The sequence below is a fragment of the Phoxinus phoxinus genome, assembly GCF_949152265.1.
Source record: "Phoxinus phoxinus genome assembly, chromosome: 15".
Classification (NCBI taxonomy): Eukaryota; Metazoa; Chordata; class Actinopteri; order Cypriniformes; family Leuciscidae; genus Phoxinus; species Phoxinus phoxinus.
The window spans coordinates 2,504,775-2,518,188 of NC_136890.1; the positions used below are offsets into that span (position 1 = coordinate 2,504,775).

At 39.9% G+C, this 13,414-nt stretch overlaps 1 protein-coding gene across 1 annotated transcript in view; it reads right to left on the reverse strand.

Annotated features, from left to right (window-relative positions):
- gnb1a (guanine nucleotide binding protein (G protein), beta polypeptide 1a) overlaps positions 1 to 1,753 on the reverse strand; it is a 47,125-nt gene extending 45,372 nt beyond the window's left edge. The window contains exon 1 of the mRNA XM_079638346.1: positions 1,071 to 1,753. The gene's annotated coding sequence lies outside the window, so the exon portion shown is untranslated. The remainder of the gene's footprint in view (positions 1 to 1,070) is intronic.
- Between the last annotated feature and the right edge of the window lie 11,661 nt (positions 1,754 to 13,414).

The window sequence follows — 13,414 nt, forward strand, 5'->3', positions numbered from 1 at the left end:
TGGTAAGATATACAAGTGACTTGAGTGTCAGCTGTATATGCATGTAATGTATATATGTAATTTTTTTAGCAGTGTATGAGAGCACGCGTGATGTGTGTGAGTGTGTGTGAGGCAGGGCTGTGTCTTCATCAGTCGCCATCTTGTTGGCTGCAGCAGCTGTAGGCCGTGAACACACACACACACACACACACTCCCTCAGCACATAAACACACTAGTGCTGACACACACACACGCACACGCGCGCGCCCGCGTACATGTTTCAGCAGGACAGTAGATGCGCTTTAAACGGACACCGGCATTATTACACACAATCACAGCAATATGATTGTGAACTGTGATGAAACACACTGATGCTGCTCTTCCTCATTGACATTTCCGCCACGAACACAACCGTAAATCACTCGTACACAACACACACACGTTAAACAGATCGAGAAAATCCCATTAACTCCCGTTTAAGGTCGTTAAAAGCACAGGCTCAGGGTTAAAAACCAATCAAAGAAGCACTTCGATCACACACACACACACATCCGGGGGAGTCCGGTGTGTGAGTGCTGCATCGAGGATTTATCATGGAGAAAGATGATATTTAAACGCACAAACAGTGCGACTCCATGATGAAGTGAAGTGGGGGAGGTAACGTTAGTTTGGCTTTATCCTCCATCTTCACTGTCCATTTCATCATTTGCACCAATGCCGCCTTAAAATACCCCGCAAACCAGTTTAAATTTAAAAATTCAAACGAAGAGACCGTTTAACAGCCTTGTAACGGAAATGCGAGTGCCCGACAGCAGAAATCACCTGACAGTATTTAACATGAATATGGAGCCCGATTATGAGTGCTGCTAGTCAGCTAACAGCACATCTCTGCCACATGACCGTGATTTGAGGAAGTTAACACATACTAAACCACTTAAGTGGCCTAGTAATTTGATATTTGCTGCACATATTGACAAATAAAGCCACTGTGAGTGTTAAATGTGTTTGTGTGAGTCCAGCAGCGGCCCCCACCCCAGCCGAACCCTACGACAGGCAATCAGGCGACCGTTAAAGAGAAGATAAACACTGACCTGTGTTTTGTCGGAACAGTTCGTTGTGTGTGTATCATTGACTGTAAACAGCGAAGAGGGCTCCACAGCTGCCCGACCCGCAGACAGTCCGTCAGTCAGTCACCGGAGAGCGGCACTCCCCGAACCCGCAGCCGCGACAGCTGCAACCGCGCCGATTCTTGCCCAAATAACGCAAGCTTCACGCAAAACGCCTTGTGGTAAATATGACCAACAAACGCTCGGTCCAAATTTAGCCTTTCTGTACGTCCCACGCGCGTCGTTCTCCGGTGCTGGAGTGGTTCTTCTGCGTTCCGTGTGTCAGGCTCTCGCTCCGGCCATCAGACAGCAGAGATGGGCGCGGTGAGTGACCCTGCTCTCAGGGCTGGGAAACCCCACGCTGCGCCTGCGTCACCACGCAACTGATTCGACTGTTTTGGCGCGAAATCACGGGTTTGATATTTTTTGATATTTGATGTTTTAACGGTCATCTGCATCGTAAATCCTGAAACGTTTTTTATATTTAAATTTTTTTTATGTATACATAATGTATGTATATTTATTGCCACCGTATACGTTATATTAAATTACTTTTGGATCAAATGACAAAAAAGAAGAAGTAAACACTGCTGTGATGGTGGCTGCATCACATACTTCCATATAGTAAGCATTTGCAAACAGTGACAAAAGAAGTAGGCTATGTCCGAATTCACAATAGGCTACTCTACTCATAAAAGAGTAGGCAAAAAAAGCAGTGGTGTTTTACAATGAGGAGGCAAAGTCCTCTTTTATATAGCCTATCAAATGTAAATGTATGTCTTTGTTACACTTAATTTTTCTGGTTAAATAAACATTACATAAAAAAGATAGACCAAATACAATCCTATTTTGTATTTTTACACTATGTAATGTTCTATTTATTAAAACCAATTACAAATTTAATCAAATTAGTGTTTTTACGAATTTTTTATTTTTTCCCAAAATGATAACTGAAGACAGAAACAACTTAAACAAAATATATTCTTTTTGAATTAATGTTTTAATAGTCAGGTTTATTTTCATCAGTTATCAAGCTTACAAACTGGACACTGTCACACAAAGATGTACCTTTAATTTCACCAAGTTTGATTTTGACGATGTAAAGCGGAAATAGTTGTTTACTTACTTTTTAATAGTCAAAAAAAGTGTGTTGGATTTACATGATTTAATAGTGTACATCGGCCCCACATGAATCAATTAAGTTAAACAAACATAACTTGTTCAAGTAGAAGTAACCTCAACATCATGGAATGAAGTCATTTTAAATGACCCAATTAAGTAGTCTCAAAGTGATTTTTAAAAGGCACCCTGACTGGGCATGCGCATGCCGGTGTACACAGGCACATGTAGGCAGTTACAGCATTGTAAAATGCAGAATTTACTTGCATAACAGCTGCTAGCAAAGACATCAAAGTCAGTAACACTTGTAATTCATTATCCATGTTGCTGTCACTAACTTTGCGTAGTCCAGGCTCTTTTTGTATGTTTTCTTCCGGGGACGGGTCATGTGATGGGTGGCTGACGAATCAGAGAAGGATACGCCATGACTGATGACACCCAATCATAGAGCCGAGCGTGAGCCTCTGCGTCATCGTTTCTAAAGTCCTCCGTTTTGACCCGTCTTCACTAAAACGCCCTCCGGAGATTCAAAACGCAAAATGGGGTTGGCAGCGTTTCTAAACTTCTCCGTTTTAGGTCTTCGTTTTTGCCGTATTAGTCTGGACGGGAGGTGCAAACGTAGCAAAAGGTCTCCGTTTCTAAACGAAAACGCAGTAGTGTGGTTGGGACCTGAGTCACAGGAATGAACACTGGGTAACAGGAATGAACACTGGGTAATGGGAATGAACACTGGGTAACAGGAATGAACACTGGGTAACAGGAATGAACACTGGGTAATGAGAATAAACACTGGGTAACAGGAATGAACACTGAGTCACAGGAATGAACACTGGGTAATGGGAATAAATACTGGGTAACGGGAATAAACACTGGGTAACGGAAATAAACACTGCGTAAAAGGAATGAACACTGGGTAATGGGAATGAACACTGAGTCACAGGAATGAACACTGGGTAATGGGAATAAATACTGGGTAACGGGAATAAACACTGGGTAATGGGAATGAACACTGGGTAACAGGAATGAACACTGGGTAACAGGAATGAACACTGGGTAATAGGAATGAACACTGGGTAACAGGAATGAACACTGGGTAACAGGAATGAACACTGGGTAACAGGAATGAACACTGGGTAACGGGAATGAACACTGAGTCACAGGAATGAACACTGGGTAACGGGAATAAACACTGGGTAACGGGAATGAACACTGGGTAACGGGAATAAACACTGGGTAACGGGAATGAACACTGAGTCACGGGAATAAACACTGGGTAACGGGAATGAACACTGAGTCACGGGAATGAACACTGGGTAATGGGAATGAACACTGGGTAACAGGAATGAACACTGGGTAACGGGAATAAACACTGGGTAACGGGAATAAACACTGGGTAACGGGAATGAACACTGGGTAACAGGAATGAACACTGGGTAACAGGAATGAACACTGGGTAACAGGAATGAACACTGGGTAACGGGAATAAACACTGGGTAACGGGAATGAACACTGAGTCATGGGAATGAACACTGGGTAATGGGAATGAACACTGGGTAACAGGAATGAACACTGGGTAACAGGAATGAATACTGGTTAACGGGAATAAACACTGAGTAACAGGAATGAACACTGAGTAACAGGAATGAACACTGGGTAACGGGAATGAACACTGAGTCACAGGAATGAACACTGGGTAACGGGAAAAACACTGGGTAACGGGAATGAACACTGGGTAACGGGAATAAACACTGGGTAACGGGAATGAACACTGAGTAACAGGAATGAACACTGGGTAACGGGAATGAACACTGAGTCACGGGAATGAACACTGAGTAACAGGAATGAACAATGGGTAACGGGAATGAACACTGTGTAACGGGAATGAACACTGAGTAACAGGAATGAACACTGTGTAACGGGAATGAACAGTGGGTAACAGGAATGAACACTGTGTAACGGGAATGAACACTGGATAACGGGAAAAACACTATGTAATGGGAATAAACACTGGGTAACGGGAATAAACACTGAGTGACAGGAATGAACAGTGGGTAACAGGAATGAACACTGGATAACGGGAATGAAAACTGGGTAACAGGAATGAACACTGGGTAACAGGAATGAACACTGGGTAACAGGAATGAACACTGAGTCACAGGAATGAACACCGGGTAACAGGAATGAACACTGGGTAATGGGAATGAACACTGGCTAACATGAATGAACACTGGGTAACGGGAATGAACACTGGGTAACGGTAATGAACACTGGGTAACGGGAATGAACACTGGGTAACGGGAATGAACACTAGGTAACGGGAATGAACACTGGGTAACGGGAATAAACACTGGGTAACGGGAATGAACACTGTGTAACGGGAATAAACACTGGGTAACGGGAATGGACACTGGGTAACCGGAATGAACACTGGGTAACGGGAATGAACACTGGGTAATGGGAATGAACACTGGGTAACAGGAATGAACACTGGGTAATGGGAATAAACACTGGGCAACGGAAATAAACACTGGGTAACAGGAATGAACACTGGGTAACAGGAATGAACACTGGGTAACGGGAATGAACACTGGGTAACAGGAATGAACACTGGGTAACAGAAATAAACACTGAGTGACAGGAATGAACAGTGTGTAAAAGGAATGAACACTGGGTAACATGAATGAACACTGGGTAACGGGAATGAACACTGGGTAACAGGAATGAACACTGGGTAACAGGGATGAACACTGGTTAACGGGAAAAAAACTGTGTAACGGGAATGAACACTGGATAACGGGAAAAACACTATATAATGGGAGTAAACACTGGGTAACGGGAATAAACACTGAGTGACAGGAATGAACAGTGGGTAACAGGAATGAACACTGGGTAACAGGAATGAACACTGGGTAACGGGAATTAACACTGGGTAACGGGAATGAACACTGGGTAACGGGAATGAACACTGGGTAACAGGAATGAACACTGGGTAACGGGAATGAACACTGGGTAACGGGAATTAACACTGGGTAATGGGAATGAACACTGGGTAACGGGAATGAACACTGGGTAATGGGAATGAACACTGGGTAACGGGAATGAACACTGTGTACCGGGAATGAACACTGGGTAACAGGAATTAACACTGGGTAACGGGAATGAACACTGGGTAACGGGAATGAACACTGGGTAACGGGAATAAACACTGGGTAACGGGAATAAACACTGGGTAACGGGAATAAACACTGGGTAACGGGAATGAACACTGGGTAACCGGAATGAACACTGGGTAACGGGAATGAACACTGGGTAATGGGAATGAACACTGGGTAACAGGAATGAACACTGGGTAATGGGAATAAACACTGGGTAACGGAAATAAACACTGAGTGACAGGAATGAACACTGGGTAACAGGAATAAACACTGGGTGACAGGAATGAACACTGGGTAACAGGAATAAACACTGGGTGACAGGAATGAACACTGGGTAACAGGAATAAACACTGAGTGACAGGAATGAACACTGGGTAACAGGAATAAACACTGGGTGACAGGAATGAAAACTGGGTAATGGGAATAAACACTGAGTGACAGGAATGAACACTGGGTAACAGGAATAAACACTGGGTGACAGGAATGAACACTGGGTAATGGGAATAAACACTGAGTGACAGGAATAAACACTGGGTAACAGGAATAAACACTGGGTGACAGGAATGAACACTGGGTAACAGGAATGAACACTGGGTAACGGGAATTAACACTGGGTAACGGGAATGAACACTGGGTAACGGGAATGGACACTGGGTAACCGGAATGAACACTGGGTAACGGGACTGAACACTGGGTAATGGGAATGAACACTGGGTAACAGGAATGAACACTGGGTAATGGGAATAAACACTGGGTAACGGAAATAAACACTGGGTAACAGGAATGAACACTGGGTAACAGGAATGAACACTGGGTAACGGGAATGAACACTGGGTAACAGGAATGAACACTGGGTAACAGAAATAAACACTGAGTGACAGGAATGAACAGTGTGTAAAAGGAATGAACACTGGGTAACATGAATGAACACTGGGTAACGGGAATGAACACTGGGTAACAGGAATGAACACTGGGTAACAGGGATGAACACTGGTTAACGGGAAAAAAACTGTGTAACGGGAATGAACACTGGATAACGGGAAAAACACTATATAATGGGAGTAAACACTGGGTAACGGGAATAAACACTGAGTGACAGGAATGAACAGTGGGTAACAGGAATGAACACTGGGTAACAGGAATGAACACTGGGTAACGGGAATTAACACTGGGTAACGGGAATGAACACTGGGTAACGGGAATGAACACTGGGTAACAGGAATGAACACTGGGTAACGGGAATGAACACTGGGTAACGGGAATTAACACTGGGTAATGGGAATGAACACTGGGTAACGGGAATGAACACTGGGTAATGGGAATGAACACTGGGTAACGGGAATGAACACTGTGTACCGGGAATGAACACTGGGTAACAGGAATTAACACTGGGTAACGGGAATGAACACTGGGTAACGGGAATGAACACTGGGTAACGGGAATAAACACTGGGTAACGGGAATAAACACTGGGTAACGGGAATAAACACTGGGTAACGGGAATAAACACTGGGTAACGGGAATGAACACTGGGTAACCGGAATGAACACTGGGTAACGGGAATGAACACTGGGTAATGGGAATGAACACTGGGTAACAGGAATGAACACTGGGTAATGGGAATAAACACTGGGTAACGGAAATAAACACTGAGTGACAGGAATGAACACTGGGTAACAGGAATAAACACTGGGTGACAGGAATGAACACTGGGTAACAGGAATAAACACTGGGTGACAGGAATGAACACTGGGTAACAGGAATAAACACTGAGTGACAGGAATGAACACTGGGTAACAGGAATAAACACTGGGTGACAGGAATGAAAACTGGGTAATGGGAATAAACACTGAGTGACAGGAATGAACACTGGGTAACAGGAATAAACACTGGGTGACAGGAATGAACACTGGGTAATGGGAATAAACACTGAGTGACAGGAATAAACACTGGGTAACAGGAATAAACACTGGGTGACAGGAATGAACACTGGGTAACAGGAATGAACACTGGGTAACGGGAATTAACACTGGGTAACGGGAATGAACACTGGGTAACGGGAATGAACACTGGGTAACAGGAATGAACACTGGGTAACGGGAATGAACACTGGGTAACGGGAATGAACACTGTGTAACGGGAATGAACACTGGATAACGGGAAAAACACTATGTAATGGGAATAAACACTGGGTAACGGGAATAAACACTGAGTGACAGGAATGAACAGTGGGTAAAAGGAATGAACACTGGGTAACAGGAATAAACACTGGGTAACGGGAATTAACACTGGGTAACAGGAATGAACACTGGGTAACAGGAATGAACACTGGGTAATGGGAATAAACACAGGGTAACGGGAATGAACACTGTGTAATGGGAATGAACACTGGGTAACAGGAATAAACACTGGGTAACGGGAATTAACACTGGGTAACAGGAATGAACACTGGGTAACAGGAATGAACACTGGGTAATGGGAATAAACACAGGGTAACGGGAATGAACACTGTGTAATGGGAATGAACACTGGGTAACAGGAATGAACACTGGCTGACGGGAATAAACACTGGGTAACGGGAATAAACACTGGGTAACAGGAATGAACACTGGGTAATGGGAATAAACACAGGGTAACGGGAATGAACACTGTGTAGTGGGAATGAACACTGGGTAACAGGAATGTGTGTCAATATGTGTGTGCATGTGTTTACTATCTGACAATGGTAATTCACAATTATAGGAGGGGAAAGACAAGTGTTTTTGTGTAACCTTTGTTTTTATTTTTGCTCTTATCCATTGTTGTATGGATCTTTGGCACTTCCTTTCCTTTAAAGCATTAAACTTATTTTCGGACGACCTATAAACGGATGCCTGGTGTGATTCTCCCTGTGACCGCTCGGGTCACTATCACATACAGCCACTCCTCAACACCAGGAACAGCCCAGTAATGGCTACTCGCATAAACCATATTCCTCCTTTCAGGATTGCATGGAAAAAATGTCCAGAGGATAAGCAGATAAACATCATTTTGAGTCCTTACCTGAAGCACAAGTGGCCCAACAAGGGATGCATATATAGTGTAAATGTGAGCACTGTCCTCAAAACATTACAGACCCTCCTAACTGAGAGGGATTGTTAAACACCGCCTTGTTTGATGGCAAAGACTCATTTGGTGGACGCCTATACCAGATTTACCCGTTTCTCATCAAAGATCACACTTCAGCTCTCCTCCTTTATTCACAGCGTTCCTTTCAATTAATCGATTCAAATTCCCTCTGGGTAATTCACTTTTGCAATCTGAAGCCTGCATTCTCTTTATATCTTATTATTTAGCATTTTTAAAAGTGATAAACATCACTATTTAACCACATATTGTTCAATTCCATAATTAGACATTTAAACACACTACTCTTTACTATTAGTAATTTGTCCACTAACACTAGATAAATCACAGGAGAAATAATTTTTTTTTTCCTGAAGGTGAAAAATCTAATCACCACTTTTGAAATGATATGTTGTTTTTAATAGCAGTTTGTGATATTACATTTCCTCCATTGGCATCTTAGTGAGGCTGATTTCACAGCGAGAATCTGCATCCTTACACAATTAAATAGTTGTACATAGTTTCACACTTTTTGCAAATTTTGATCAAATTTCAGCTTGATTAGATTCTGTTCATGATTGATATTCACCTTTATTTTTTTATTAACTTATTATGTCTCACATATCGTCTCAATTTCTTCACCAATACAGTTTTCTCATTGGTAAAACAAGTACAGTAACTTTACAAAAACCTATTGGAGTAATTGTTCGGTGTGGAAATGTTGCCACATCTGCAGGTCATTTTTGATAAAAAATTAATAAATAAATGCCAGTAAATAACTAATATATACAGTATTTACAAAAAAATATTGAACTGGTTTGTGATTATTTCATTATTAATCTAGATTAAATACTTCTGAACATTTAATAAATACATTTTTTATGGTGGGTTTTATGATTTAAGATTAAAAGTTTGGGCTAAAACGTTAAAAGTAGCACAAATAAATGATGAAAGCATGGTAAAAAGTTTATAAGACAAACATAAAATGGCTGGATGAAATAATTTAGCTTGATGTAGAGTAATGTAAAACTACAATATTTGTTTTTCCAACGATTTCTAGGCATAATGTTTATTTAGTGCACCAGTGAAATTACTTGAAAATCTTTGAGTATATGAATATTTAGGTCTGCTAAAAGAAACGAGATTAAAATCAGATCTCTCAGCATGTTCGTTGCATCATACACTTGTTTTGGTTTACTACATCTCTCAACAACACTCACGAGAGCAAATCCCTCGGGATTGGGTTTAGCGAGGCGACATGCGAGGCCTGTCACAGAGAGAAGAGGGGGAACAAATGAAAGGCAAGTCGGCGAGGGACCGAGAAAGCGTCTAAAGGAGGATCTCAAACCCACAGCTCATTATCACCGGCAGCTTGACTGAGATGTTCCTCCGTGGAGATTCGCTGTTACTTAGAGACTAGAACACAATATACCCTGATCAATTACCCACAGGCTTTATTGGGCCCTTGCATCTCTAACTCAGACTTTACCAGGGAGACTGCGGCCTCGGCAGATCCAGCTCTACGAGGAGGCACAACATCCCAAAAACAAGTACTGTACCAACCCAGGAGACTCGGATTGAAAACATAAACCATAAATGTTTTTATCTGCATCATCATCCTTTCATTGCTCAAAAGGTTGTTAGTGGGAAAATGTTCTTTAGATTTGTAAATGTCCCCTTGTGGTCAATAATTTTATCCCTTAAAACTCATCTTTAATTACATATTAAAAAAATTCCTTGAAAATAATGTTTTCATGCCTTGAAATATCGTACACTCGACACACTTGCCTAATTTAGTATATGAGGTTCTATGAATATGCAAATGAGCCCCGCCTCCACTCACTCACTCACTCAGAGATCCACTGGTTGACGATCACACGTTGATCTGATTGGTTACAAGGTAGTGTGTGACGTCAGAAACACCAGCGATTTCAAGCCGTGTTTTTGAGACTGTCTTTGGTTCACTGCAGTTTTAAGCAGAAAATACTCAGCAATGCTGTCCACTTATAAACTTACACATGGTGTGTGTTAAAGCAGATTAAAAACACCACATAGACACATAGACAACATTAAAAGCTGGATTTTCACCACAGGGCGACTTTAAATCAATGGTTCCTCTTTGCATAACTGTGAAAACCCACCCTTTATTTTAAAGTGTGCATTTGTTCAGTTTCAGGTTTAACCAGTATTGTTTTAGTCAAGGACAGATATTATCAATATGATGATGGGACAAATATAAGAGTTGGACATTAAATCAGGATTTACTACAGACGCTGAATGTGGAGTCAGCTCAATGTCTTTGTTGAATTAATAATCTGCATCAAATTAGAATAGCCACACTGTAAGAGAAATGTGTGTACTTTTAACTGTAAAAATGCGGCAGTAGAAACCTGTTGATTGGTCAACAGAAAGTTAATAGATGTGTAATAGATCTAAACTTACATTTCATGTTATTTTACAGTAAAATACTGTTAAATGTCTATGTAATCAAATTTAATTTGAATAATTGTGTCTTAGTTTTTTTTTGTTATCAGTTATTAGGGTTTTATGTTACATCTTATGTTGTTAAATTAATGTTGTATTATTTTAGTCACGCATGATGGTGCATCTTTTATATATCAGTATTTCCCTCGATCGTGAAATTCATCATGTGGTTTTCTTTTTATCTTTAGTGTTATTATAATATAATTAATTACAATTGAGCAGAAAAGGGCTGTTGGATTTACCGGTCTAAACTGTAAAAAAAAAGAAAGAAAAAAAGTGGTAAATTACCGTTTTCAATTGTACATTACAGGTTGTTCTGTATTTGTTCATATGTTCATACTTGTTAAGTATGCTTACTGTATTTTTTGAGGGTTCATACAGATAGGCTACTGTAAAATTTAATTTCAGGACTTTTAAAGCACTATTGTTTGGGTTTTCAAGGACTACAATCAGAGATCTCACTTATTTAACAGTATCTTTATTATCCTTCAAATTCTAAAAAAGGTAAATAGATAAATACAAATAAACTAATAAAACAAAACGGTACAAATAATAAAGTGCAGCACTGTGGTAACTTTAACCATTGAAAGGATATGACAAAGATATTGCGTATTTGCGTTCGTTATTCAAACAGATTTTTTTCCCCTCATTAATATATTATACATTTTTCTCCTGAAGAATGAAAGCTGTATCATATCTACTTGATATTTATATGAGCAATATCACGCTCGTACTCGATATCAGACGGGCTGCAGTGTTTATTTTGCGTGAAAGGATTGTTTTATCAATCAAATTAAACACTAATTTAACATATTTTGTCTTTAAACAACTCTTAATAACTATTTTTTCTATGGATTTCCAGGACTTAAATGTCAAAAACAAGCACTTTAAGCACATTGTATGAACCCTGTTTTTTCTGTAAGAACAGTGCAGCTATTCATGTTCAGTCTAGCTTTAGATGAAGAAACACAATGCTTTATATATTGATTGTAACAAGAAAAATGCTGCTAGCAGAATATGATGCTTTTGACGTGATCGGTGGAGTCAGCGACGCCAGCTCTGCTAATGCTAGCATGCTAGCTCCGTGTTGTGGTGTGGACTCAGGTGGTGCGGGTGTGAAGGAGCCACGGTGGACGCGGGCTTTAGGGAATCAGTTGTCCTGGACACGTTCTGTACAGCGTGTGTGTGTGTGTGTACGACGACACATAAAACATCCCGCGAGAGATGTTGCACAGCATCACGTTCAGTTATTACCATCACAGCGCCAACTCAGCACTGCTGCTTTATTTCCTGAAAGTAATGAGGCTATTGCATGTCTTTGTTTTTAAATACATTTTTAGCTGTGATGTAACTGGAAAAATTATAATATGGTGCAAAAGTTCATTTATTTCAGTAATTCAACTTAAAAGGTGAAACTAATATATTATATAGACTCATTACATGCAAAGTGAGATATTTCAAGCCTTTATTCAAGTTATAATTTAGATGATTATGGTTTACAGCTTCTGAAAACCCCAAATTCATAGAATATTGTGAAAAGGTTTTCATAAGCTGTAAGCCATCTAAATGATAACAAATAAAGGCTTGAAAAATCTCACTTTGCATGTAATGAGTCTATATTAGTTTCACCTTTTATATTAGGGCTGTCAAAAGATTAATCGCGATTAATCGCATCCAAAATAAAAGTTTGTGTTTACAAAATATATGTGTGTGTACTGTGTATAATTATATATATATATATATATAAACACACACAATCATGTATATATTTAAGAAAAATTGGTTATATTTATATATAATATAAATGTATATAGCCTACAGTATATAAATGCAATTATTCCTTAAATATATACATGAATGTGTGTGTATTTATGCATAATAATTATACACAGTACACACATATATATTTTGTAAACACAAACTTTTATTTTGGATGTGATTAATCACGATTAATCTTTTGACAGCCCTACTTTTAAGTTGAATTACTGAAATAAATGAACTTTTACACCATATTATACATTTTCCAGTTTCACCTGTAGGCACATTTCTGAAATACATAACTTGGACAGTTCCCTCTGTTAACAGGCTACTCTGAATTATAATGTGGACTCATGCATTTTCTGTAAAGCTGCGGTGTATGTGAAAAGCGCTATACAAATAAATGTGAATTGAATTGACTTGAAGAAGTACAGCCACATCTCCTGTGTGTGAAATCATTAATGCATGGCAGGACCATTTGTGTTTATTTCTTAAAACTGGATTCTAATAATAAATCTTCAATGGGTTCATACTAAAGACAATAGTTATAAACTTTATTTTCAAGTGGTAATCACAAAAATGTCACATGGAGCATTTAAGATATCATGCAATTTATTTCAAAGTTATGTAATCTCTTCCAACAGAGACACAGTTACTTACATATGACACGATTATCCATGGATGTGTTTGAGTAGTAGTATCATCTGGC